At 51.8% G+C, this 11,124-nt stretch overlaps 2 protein-coding genes across 2 annotated transcripts in view; both read right to left on the reverse strand.

The window, feature by feature from the left end:
• Window positions 1-11,071, reverse strand: part of LOC127749725 (uncharacterized) — a 141,407-nt gene extending 130,336 nt beyond the window's left edge. Inside the window, exon 1 of the mRNA XM_052269120.1 lies at window positions 10,877-11,071. The gene's annotated coding sequence lies outside the window, so the exon portion shown is untranslated. The remainder of the gene's footprint in view (window positions 1-10,876) is intronic.
• The window catches only part of LOC127749724 (dual specificity calcium/calmodulin-dependent 3',5'-cyclic nucleotide phosphodiesterase 1C-like), a 196,489-nt gene continuing 193,464 nt past the window's right edge, over window positions 8,100-11,124 (reverse strand). The window contains exon 7 of the transcript XR_008011314.1: window positions 8,100-8,793. The gene's annotated coding sequence lies outside the window, so the exon portion shown is untranslated. The remainder of the gene's footprint in view (window positions 8,794-11,124) is intronic.

Below are 11,124 nucleotides of genomic sequence, written 5' to 3' on the forward strand. Positions count from 1 at the left end.
GAGCCCCCCTTCCTCGCCCCCTAGCGATAACCAGCGGTGAAATACGGCGAGGCGACGTGTGGTGGCGTGGCGGCGCGTGGCGTTTCCCGGCGTGGCGTCGGCAACGCCACCACTACCCCCTACTCCCCCCGCAAAAAAGGTCCGCAAATGAAGCCGTTAACTGGAAAAATGGGGATTGCTCGTGACTGGATCACAGGGCCCCGCGGGGTGCTCCCCTCCCCTCTCCTGATCGCCAGCCCCACCCTAGTCCTCCCCCACACCCCTTTCCTTGACCCCCCGCCCCATTTCGCCGCGGCTCTGGCTGGAGTGCCTAATGTTTTTGCAAGAGCTCCGCCCGCAGTGTCATTGGCGGGAATATTTAAAGCGAACCGCCGCCATAGACGCCTTCGCGACGCGACCAGCGTTGGCGAAGCGTGGCGCCGTGCGGTGGAGGGGAGGAGGGGGGAAGGGGCTGGCGGGGCGGGCCGGCCCACCGCAACGGGGACTGAAAGGAGTGGCAGAGATGGAGGGGCGCTCTGCATGGCTATGTGCGTTAAGCCTCGCCGGCCGGGCAGGGGTTCGTCGGAAGTGGAAGGAGAGGGCATCGGGACGGGGGAGAGAGAGAGAGAGAGAGAGAGAGGGAGAGAGAGAGAGAGAGAGAGAGAGAGAGAGAGAGAGAGAGAGAGAGAGAGAGAGAGAGAGAGGGGGGGGGGGGCATGGAGAGAGGAATTTACTGTCAGGGAAGGATAAAAAGATCACGTGCCCGGGTTTTCACGGGATTTAGACTCTGTGTGTGTGCCGGTTTGGCTTGTTTGACACGCACACATGTAACGCAACGCCCACGACACTCGCGCGGCACACAGCGCGCCACACACGGAACACAGCTGCCGGCCCCGCCCTCCTTATTCAGCAGGAGCTGTTTGGACCGCCCGTGTTCTCTATCGCTCCCCCGCTTTACCCACCTCGCCGCCCCTGGCCGCCACCGACCGCCCCCGACCGCCCCCCGCCGCACCTGCTTATTCCACCAGGTACGGTATGGAAACATTTCCCCTCTTCCTCCTGCAGACAGCGCAACCCGCCCCACCGGCAGGGTGAAATTATCACCTGGGGGGGAATAGGTAAGATCGGCGCGGGGGAGGAGCCCGCCTGTGGCGTAGGCACACCCGCCACGGCGCGGTGTCCTGCGGGCCGGCCCAGCAGGCAGGGGGCCCTGTGCGATAGGCACTCCCGCCACGCCGCGGTGTCCTGCGGGCCGGCCCAGCAGGCAGGGGGCCCCTGTGCGATAGGCACTCCCGCCACGCCGCGGTGTCCTGCGGGCCGGCCCAGCAGGCAGGGGCCCCTGTGCGATAGGCACTCCCGCCACGCCGCGGTGACCTGCGGGCTGGCCCAGCAGGCAGGGGCCCCCTGTGCGATAGGCACCCCCGCCACGCCACGCTGTTGTGCGAGCCGGCCTTGCAGGCAGTGCAAACAAAATAATAAACCATTCCGCTAGTCTCTCTCGAAAGACAAATGCATCGGAAGTCATCTATTTCAAATCAAAGTTTAGCCTACAGAGAGCCCTAGAACCTGTTCGAAAGTGATAAATTATTGCTCCTGAGAATATATTCATTGCAATATTATGGCGTAATTTAGCGTCTGGAGACGGTTTTAGATGACGTTCGGTGCATTTGTTTTTCGAGAGTATCGTGATATTTCCCGTCAAATTACAAACTTTACTGTACTTTACGGTAACGTTGAATTTTGCCCGTGATTTTGCAATCCTCTCCGCCACACCGCGCACGGATATGGATTCTGCCGGCATAGGGCCTCCTGTCAAAGAGAAGCAGCAGACTCTTGATCTTTCGTTCGACGTATCTTTCGGATTGTCCGTCACTTCTCATCTCTTGCCTCCCTCGATAAAATCGTTCTATTGTTCCTTGTTTTATCGCTCTTTTGCCGTACTCATCTCCGTCGTAGTGTGTTCCATTGTGAGGCAGTGCCAAAAAGCTTCGTGATTTAAGTGTCACTTCAATCAATGTGAGCTTTTAACGACAGGCAGACATGGCCTTGTGGCTTGCCTGCCGGCGCTGGCCTGATGGTTAAGGCGGATAAGACGCGAGGCGCGGTCACAAGTGAATTCTCATAAACTTGCCCAACTTCCCCCCCGCGCCGTTACCCTCATCGCAAAGTGCGTGGCCAGGGACATTTTACCCCCCATCCCCCATCCCTTTTCCCCTCCATCCCCTCCTATCCCGACTCTCTCACCGCAGCTTGTCGTGCTTTCCACACTCTATCACTCTCCCTCATTTACCCTAACTTTACCCCCCTATCGTACCTTTACTTATTCTTCCTAACCCCCTTCCCCCCTGCCCCCAACTGAGCTTTGAGCCTTGGCGGTCGAGACCTGCCGGAGGCGGACAAGGCCGGTTAGTGTCGTCGACGCCGGGGATTAAGCCCTTGGTGTTCGGGCATTAAGGTGGAGGGGGGTCGGGAGGGGGTTAGCGTCCTCCTCTAGAGGGGAGGGGACAAGAAAACAGCGCCTAGCGCGCTGACCAGAACAGCCTTACACGCATAACTTTGCTGGTTTACGAGAAGTGCGTCAAGTTCTCGCCCTCGTTGCCCGACCCCACCACAGCCGAGCGCCGAGAAACCAGTGGATGTAGTTGTTGTAGTCCGTTCACTAAGGACCTTCAACCTGCATGTCTCTGGGCGCGTCTCACGGCCTCCCCTTTAGCGTCTGATCGCCCTCACCCACCGCCATAGCCTCGGGCTGCGAAACTTTCTGCTGGTGCAAGAGAAGATGCACTGGATAAAAGGGAGAGGCGTGGAGTGCCGCGTTCTCGGAAATAAAAAGTGAGGCGCGAGGCAAGCTGCCGAGCAAGGGAAGGCTTGGAGAAAAAAAAATAGCGCTCAGCCGCACAGTTGGACCACAGCAGCTGTTGCCCAGATTGAGTGCAGCATGGCCACTGTACGGCCGATAAACAATCACGAAATGAACAAGGCACGATACTCGAGTACTATCGAAATAAAGCGGCACAGCTGGACCTACGCTCAGGAAAGGAAACACAAAAAACAAGCACCGTCCTCTGCACACGAGAAAAGAACACACAGAAAAGGTGCACTCAGCAAACATTTTTTCTTTTGTCCTTCCGGAAGGAAATGCCCCGGCACGCAGACGGTACGTTGGCCGCCGCTTCGTTTGGCCGACCTGACCCAAACTCGCTTTGGCCCTCGCCTCCTTGTTACGTCAGCCGTTCCATGTGACTGGCCGACCCGTACTGCGGAACTCGAGGGAGCGGGGGGAAGCGGGGGGGGGGGGGGGGGGGGGGGGGGGGGGGGGGAGACTGGGAGGGTAATGTAAGAAGCGAGCCATGACAGCGAGCAGCAGCAGAAGCCAGCGGGGATCCAGCCCGCCAACGCCCCCGCCCACCGGGCGGCCGGACTGGGCCAGGCAGGGGCGCTCGCGGGCGCCCGTGGCGCGGGTGGGCCAGCCCGACAGTGGCCCACACCTGCTGGCCCCCGCAGAGCGAGACGAGGAAGTCGTGAGAGTTTTGCGAACAGCCGAGCTCCGCATGCACGCGGCGCCCACGAGCATGCTGCCATGATAAAACCTTTGCGAAGAATTTTGGGATGCTTCCGAAAAGCATGCGAAGGAATTTCTTCGAAGTTGTTTGAGTGCTTCGTATACCAGCGACGGAATGTATTCAAAGTTGCGGCAGATTTCCTCTAGTATTACAGAGGAAATCGTTCGCAATAATTGGTTCGCAAACTACAAAGCAGCCCCAACCGTTTGCAAGTCTTCCCACAGTGTTCTACTGCTTCCCAACATCCCGCACGCCCCCCCTATCCTTCCCGCCCCCGGACTTGTCTTTTTGGCAGTGTACAGGCAGGAGGAGGGGGAGAGGGGCGGGCTCAGTATATAGGAGTACCCTGGAGGTTGGGTTGGGGTGGGTCCGACCGCCCCCCTGGTGGTGGTGGGGCCCGTGAGTTGCTACGGGGGGTGAGGAAGTATACTAGGGAGGCTGGTGCCAAGATCCCCCGCCTAGGCGAGGGGGCGGGGTGGGGCTGGGCGAGGCGGGGAGTGGGAGGGGCTGGCCACCACGCATAGCACCACGCCATGCCACAAGCGTAATGCTTCTGGTCGCCATGAGGGAGGTGGGGGTGCCCCGTTTTTTTAGGTCCACAGAGAAGCGCGCCTGGAAAAGTCTTTTTGTTACTCTGTTTTTTTTTAGTTTTTTTTTTCTGGTCAGACCGTATCGCACTGCATTCGCAGTCAGGGTTCATGCCACTACTACGCACACCAGAAGGCCGCATGAGTAATCTATGAGTTTGTCGAGCCTGGGCTAGAGAAGGAAACATCTCTTAAATTGTGCATCGTCATAAATTTATTACGATGTACACAACGGTATGTGTACAAAAGGGAAGGATTAAAATGTACCGATCTTTTTTTAGTTATCGAAACCAATTGAATTTTCCAATCACACTGGAAATGCAAGTGTGTGAATGTCGCTCACCTGCAGGTGAGCGACATTCCATTCGTACACTTAGGGGGGTAAAGGTGTGAAAGAATTCACACGTTTACCCCCTCAAGTGTACGAAAGAAATGTCGCTCACCTGCAAGTGAGCGACATTCACACACTTGCATTTCCAGTGCACAGTCGACTTGGTTAGATTTGGAGGGTCAACGAGTAGTGCAGCGCTCCGTTAACTTTTCAGGCTTTACCCGGACCAAGCCGCTCAAAGAGTTCAGTCTAGTATTCCCCCACAACTCATGCTTCGGCTGGACCAAGCTCACACAGAGTTCATCCCCATCCCCCTCCCACTTCTTTTCGGCCGAATGCGTACGCAGGGCTCATCCCGCCCGCCATACAGCACTGCCGCACGTACGCAAGGACACGCTCCGATCTTGTTGTTTGGGGCGAGCGTCGGCGCAGAGCGGGGCGCGGACGTGCTGCTTCACAACGTATCCATGTCCCTCCCCTCCCAGCCACTCCTTCGCCAACTCGCGGCTTGTTCCCCAGATTGTCACGCAGTAGCCGCACCACGCCACGCCACGCCAAACCCTAAAAACAAATCCGTCTCGTCGTCTCGTCCCCACAACACCACCGCACGGGCTTGAACGTGCCGCCTCCCCCCAAACTTGGGGGCTCGGCGCAATCAAGGGGGAGTTAGGAATTATTTGCGTGCAAGCCTAAAGCCTGCCTGCGAGGAGCACGGCGGGTCCAGGACGGGTCGTTGAGGGAGGGAGGAGAGCGGATGGGGAGTCGCACCACAACAGCGTTAGTGTGGAAAGTGGTTGCACAAGACAAAAATAAAACATTCTTGAGTCTACGAGGAGAAAAAGTCTCCGAACCGTACATCTACCTTATGTTTACTTCTACACATTACAAAACATTGGAGCACTGGTAAAAGTAAAACATATTTCGAAAGCATTACACAAAATGACGTGCAGTAGTGCAATTTCAAGTGTGCAAAAAATAAACACTTCACGATGCCGAACTGAACTAGACGTCAATTGATGTGCAAACATTAGACATTTCGTGAACGTTTCGATCAAAAAAAATGTTAAATATTTGCATCTACGCAGTGTGGAGTGCAGTTAATCCCTATGCATTGGCGCTATGAGTTACCCACTTAGGTGTGCAATATTTGCACGCTTATTTACCAGCGAGCATCTGCATTACGTTATTGTTTCAAATAACTTCTCTTTTGATTTTCCGACGCGTCGCCGTATTCACACAAAACCACAGAACTCGTTAACATCCAATACTGTATCTTTCGTGGCAAAGTAATTGATGTTGTTGATTTCCATGTGCTGGCGGAGTTCAAAGAATTAGGTATGAAGAGACGCGGAAAGGGGCGGACAAACGGAATGCAAAGCAGGCATTGGCGTTTGTTGCATAGTACGGCTCTCTTCATCTCATTGGAGCGATTGGGGAGCGCCGTCCCTTTCCCTCTGCAGCGCTCGCGTAGTGAGGCCGATCCAGGCAGACCTCACGGCCATGCATACCGCGGCGAGAACATAGAGGTTTCGGTCACACACAGTTGCTTTCGGTAACAGCAATATGCCAACACCGATGTTGGCATTTCGTACATTTCGTATCTGACTGCTTTGAATTGATCGACAAGGAAGATTGAACAAATGCACAACACAAAACTGCGAGTAAATAATTCAAAACCTGTTGTAAATTTACGAGGATTTTTTGTTTTGTTTACAGTGTACTCAACTCCGTACTCAAACCCACCCAAAGATGATTGAGACGGATCTACCGCAGTCCTGCCACGGGGAGGAGGTGGAGCAGACGACACAACTTTGAGCAAATCCTCTGCTTCCGTACTTTTTGCTTGAGTAAGTAGTATACCGCGTTACCGCCGGGGTCCTTTTGTTGTTGTTTGGGTTCCACCTTGCCGCTGGTGGTAGAACTCGCTCACCGTCCGGTCGCACAGCAGATCACTAACGTCGCGTCGCATAGCCACGACCACACTGCTGCGGTGCCCCCTACCGTCCCCCGCCTTCCCGCATCGCTCACCATCACCCCCGCCACACCACACCACGCCCGCCGCGCTACCGAAAGTTGGCTAAGCGAGGACCGCGCTCCCACTCGTCGTGAAGAGCAGCTGCAACTGTGGGGTGGGGTTTAGATGGGGGCCTAAGAAGGGGAGGGTGTCGCGGGGTAGGGTGGAGAAGGGGGCGAAAGTGAAGCTGGGGGCCGTGGGGGGCAGGGCGGCCCCTCCGGGCCGCGGGCCCTGGCCCCACTGGGCCCTGGCCCCACTGGGCCCTGGCCCCACTGGTCGCGCCGTCGCGGCTGCCACTGGAGCGGTTGCCGCCCGTGGGTCGTTGGTCCGCAGACCAGAGGGCCCGGAGCCGAGCAGAGTCCTGATGAGCATTAGCACTCCCGAATGCCGAGCTAACCATGTGGCAGATACTGCAATTAGGGAGCAGGCAAGGGCCGCTCACAACAGTAGGGAGTGCGCCGGTGTAGACACATATGCGCGGTTTAAACAATGCGTGCTTGAGGAAATTAAAGGGAAAACTTTGAAAAAACTAATATGGTGAAAACTTTTTTTTGAAGATGTCTCATCAGAAAATAAGAAAAATGCTCCGGAAAATCCCTCCTCCTTGTTTTAGGTTCAGACTGGATGCAATTTTGTAACTAAAACTAGACAAATTGTTTAAAACCTTCCACACGAAAACGTTGCCCTTGTTTAGGAACAAAATTGTCCCTCTATATACATTTAGGATGTAAAAAAGCCAGAGACCATGAAACGCGCCCTTGCCTTAATGTCTCCAGAATCCGGGAGGACGGCAGACGCTGACGCTACACAGGTCGGGGAGGGAGAGGGCGAGACCACAAAACCAACATGTGCTTAAAATATTTTTCTAAGTCCCCAGGAGAGGAGCTGGGTGAAACAAAAGAGAACGACACCCTCTCTGCGGTCCGTAAAATGATGCCCGCAACTAAAGTTTCTTTTTAAAACAGTGTTAACAGATCTTATCAGATCTTTCATTTTTATTTCATACGCGGTAACTGCTAAGAGTAAAAATCCTTTGCAAAGATTAGTGGCGTCGTGCCAACTACTGCACCTGTTTAGATTAAAAAAGAAATTAGCCCATTGGCCTCTGAATTAAAAAGTGGTGGTAACTCGACCCAGCTTGCATTTACGTGGGTCTAATGAGGACACGCAAATTACGATAACGTCCTCTTTGGAAAACAGCTTGCCGGTAGAAATTCGTGTCACGGGTCATAATTGTTGTTGCTACCGATCAGTAGCATCGCGGAGCGTCCGTCTGTTGCAGAATGACCCCTGTCCCTCTTCCCCCACCGTTTCCCCTACTTTTATGGTGATGGTTATTCTGGATGTTAATCTACCTCTCCCTCCCAATAACGTCAGACGGATTAGTGGAATGGGGGAAAGGGGGAGGAAAAGAGCAGGGAGAAAAGAAGGGGGAGGGGGGGGGGCGTGTGTGTTTCGTTGTGATTTAAAATGTGGGAGTTAGTGCTAAAAATCATTGTGACTTTTACAAACGCCACCGACAGGCCGAGCCACTCACTGCCCACTTCGACAGTTTTGTCAGCGAATCAAGATGGAGCAATAGCAACTCCGTTTGCTTGAAGGTCAGGTCTGCTTAATGTACACGCTAATTTTTTTTTTTTTTTTTTTTTTTTTTTTTAACTTCCCTTGAACAACCCATTTGATGTTGGAATTTTAAACTCTCTTGCGTCACTCAATCTCCACATGATTGTCTGTTATTTATTTACAAGGCGGATTATAGCATTTGACATAGAAAGCACCATCAGGCCGAAACGCTGCCAAATCCATAGGTGTACGGCGCAACCTGATCGCGTCCGGTGGGAGCGCTCCACGCCAGAGCTACATGTGTGCGCCAGCAGCTTAGCAATCAATTTTCAAAGCGTACTGCGCTTCACACCCGACCAAAACATTCCCCATTTATTTTTCTCCAGTTTATTGCTGGTATATTGCAAGGTAAAGACACACGAAAAGTTCTGCGTATATAAGCAAATTAACCCCTCTTCCCTCCAACTCTTGTTCAGACTGGCTCCCAAACAAACCTACTAAACGAGTCTCTCCCGCTCTCGCACTGTAAAATGCTTGCAAACTATATTCTTTGCAACGTTGCAAAGAATTTGTGAGCTTTGTATTGCAAAGAATTAGTTCGTATTGCAAAGGAGTTCTTTGCAAGCTGGCAGAATCCTTGCAAACAATGTGTTTGCATTGCAAAGAAATAGTTTGCAAGCTTGCGAAGAACTAGTTTGTATTACGATGCCTGAAAATTCTTTGCAAGCTGCAAAGAAAATAGTTTGCAATACGAACCTATTCTTTGCAAGCATTTTGCAGTGCGTGAAATTTGGTTCTACCAAAGTTAACAAAGTTGAATTCCTTTATTGCTATGAATTTAGAAAATATCTGAAGAACAAACGATAAAAAATGGAGAAAGTAATGTATTGCTTTGGTAACTGCGTTCCGACTACACTACCAGGTCTATGAGTGGTGAACGAGGGGTGTGGAACTGGACACAATGTGTGTACCGGGTGATACAGAGAAGACGCAGGTGCGGGCGGGTTTACCTACCCGCTCTGCCCGTAAGGCGCCATAGCCCGTAGAGTAGGCAAACCCGCCCGCACCTGCGTCTTCTCTGAATCACCCGGTACATCGGGAAAAACATTATTCAGAAACAATCATGAAACAATCGAACCCTATCACACACAATCACGGCACAATTAAGTCACAATCTCACACAATGTTGCAAAATATGTCACAATATTTATCCTACAATCTAAAACTATCAGAGAAAATCGCACACAATCAGAAACACTCATACACACAAGCATTCGCAGTCTGAAACAATCACACACAATCACACAAAAACTGAAACAATCACACACATTATCACACACAATCTGAAACAATTATTGTCTCTACACAATAAATATGTGTACATTTTCCTGGTCAGTTCCACACCGCTCGGTGTTGGTTTACCTAGATAGTATTGTTAACTATTTAAAGATTTACAAACGATAGATAGCTTATTCTTTTCGTGTCTCGTGCAGGAGAAATGTGGTACGAAATTTTTAAAATAAATTGTTCTCTTCTCCATTTTGTACTTTTACGCCTTCTTCTCATGGAAAGTTCGTCTGTTGTCACAATCAAATAGATTAAAAAAACAAACAATAAAAGCGAGGACATACTTTTGTTTCCAGTGTAATCACTACCGAGAATGGTCTGGTAACTTTTTGAACAATGTGATTCTGTCGGCTGGGCTGTACCTTCTCCTTAAGGAAATTTCTTTTCAAACCTTTCAAATACGGTCGAGCCTTTCTGTCCCTCAAAAATACCAGTCCAACAGATTTTGACCGTAGTATGGAAGTAGAGGACGATCTGCATGGATTCTGTTTGTAGGCACAGAACTTTTAACAGTGCAGTGGATAAATTGTATCTAAAATTCAGTAACAATCGAGAATATCACTCAAATGGGATGAGGCGAAACGACCTTGCTTTGACCGTGCAGGTTGAAATGGTCTCACTGAAACTTTGAACAGGAAACTTCCCCTAGTGTTTATGGTTTATTGAATAATCAGAACGGTATCAACCTTTGTGTCTCAACGGCTTTCCAAAGATGACGGTAGTTTTAAGCCGTGAAGACCGAAATGTTAGGACTTGGGACCGTTCGGGATATTCAATGCAAACCCTTTGGGCTCAATTCTATCCCTCTTTTGACAAGACACCGCAAAGAGGGCGAATATGGCTTTGTCATATCACCCCATCCCATCAGGGTACATGCCTCTCCAGCAGGAGACAGATCTTAAGAAAAAAAAAAGTCCTGCCCAACCCGTTCCTTCTCCTCACTGAAAAATATCTTCGTAAATTAACAACATATTTTTCTTTCCGACTTATGTAAAATGTCTTGTAAATTTCCATCAGCCCATTCTTGCTTTTAATTAATTTCATGTCAATACATAAAGGGTGGTCCGTCAGCGCCGTTCTTTCTTCTGGTTACACAGTGATGCAGGCGTGCGGACGGGTTGCATAGTCGCACGGCGTTCCATAAGGGGCCTCAGTGAGCGACGACAGGCAAGCTCGCAGGCACGCCTACATCCAGCAAATTACAGGAAGATAGAACGGTGATAACACCGTGTAGTGCTTGAAATTTTTCGATTTTTAATTTGTAACTTTACAACTCGCACGATTGAAAATTTTCCTGTACCCTTACAAGAATATCTCACTTCGTGAGGTCGAACTATTGAAAGACAGGAGGTTGGGAGATGCAGGGAATATTGAGCGTGTAAACTAGAGGCAGCAGAGCTCAGGCGGACTCAGGCACCAGACGTGTCGGTCCGTCTAGTATTGTTACCAATATCCCCCCCCCTTCCGTAATTTTCTCATTCTAAATACCCACCTATGTCGTATTCCCCTGTAGTGCAGCAGACTGTCACCCTAAGTACTACTACCACTGCAGCTCCCGCGGCGCGCTGGCCGAACAGCTCGGGTCGGGCGCGACGAGACTGCGGACGCGCGCGGCGCTCAGCGGCACTGCGGGGTGGCGCCTCTGCGACTGGAGCTCGGGGTCCGCGGCGCGTCCTCACCGGCAGAGGGGTGCGGCGGCACTGGCACTGCGGCCCACAGCATCCGAGCTGCGCGGGCGGG

Source organism: Frankliniella occidentalis, unplaced genomic scaffold (assembly GCF_000697945.3).
Source record: "Frankliniella occidentalis isolate FOCC.00 unplaced genomic scaffold, Focc_3.1 Scaffold82, whole genome shotgun sequence".
In the NCBI taxonomy this organism is placed as follows: domain Eukaryota; kingdom Metazoa; phylum Arthropoda; class Insecta; order Thysanoptera; family Thripidae; genus Frankliniella; species Frankliniella occidentalis.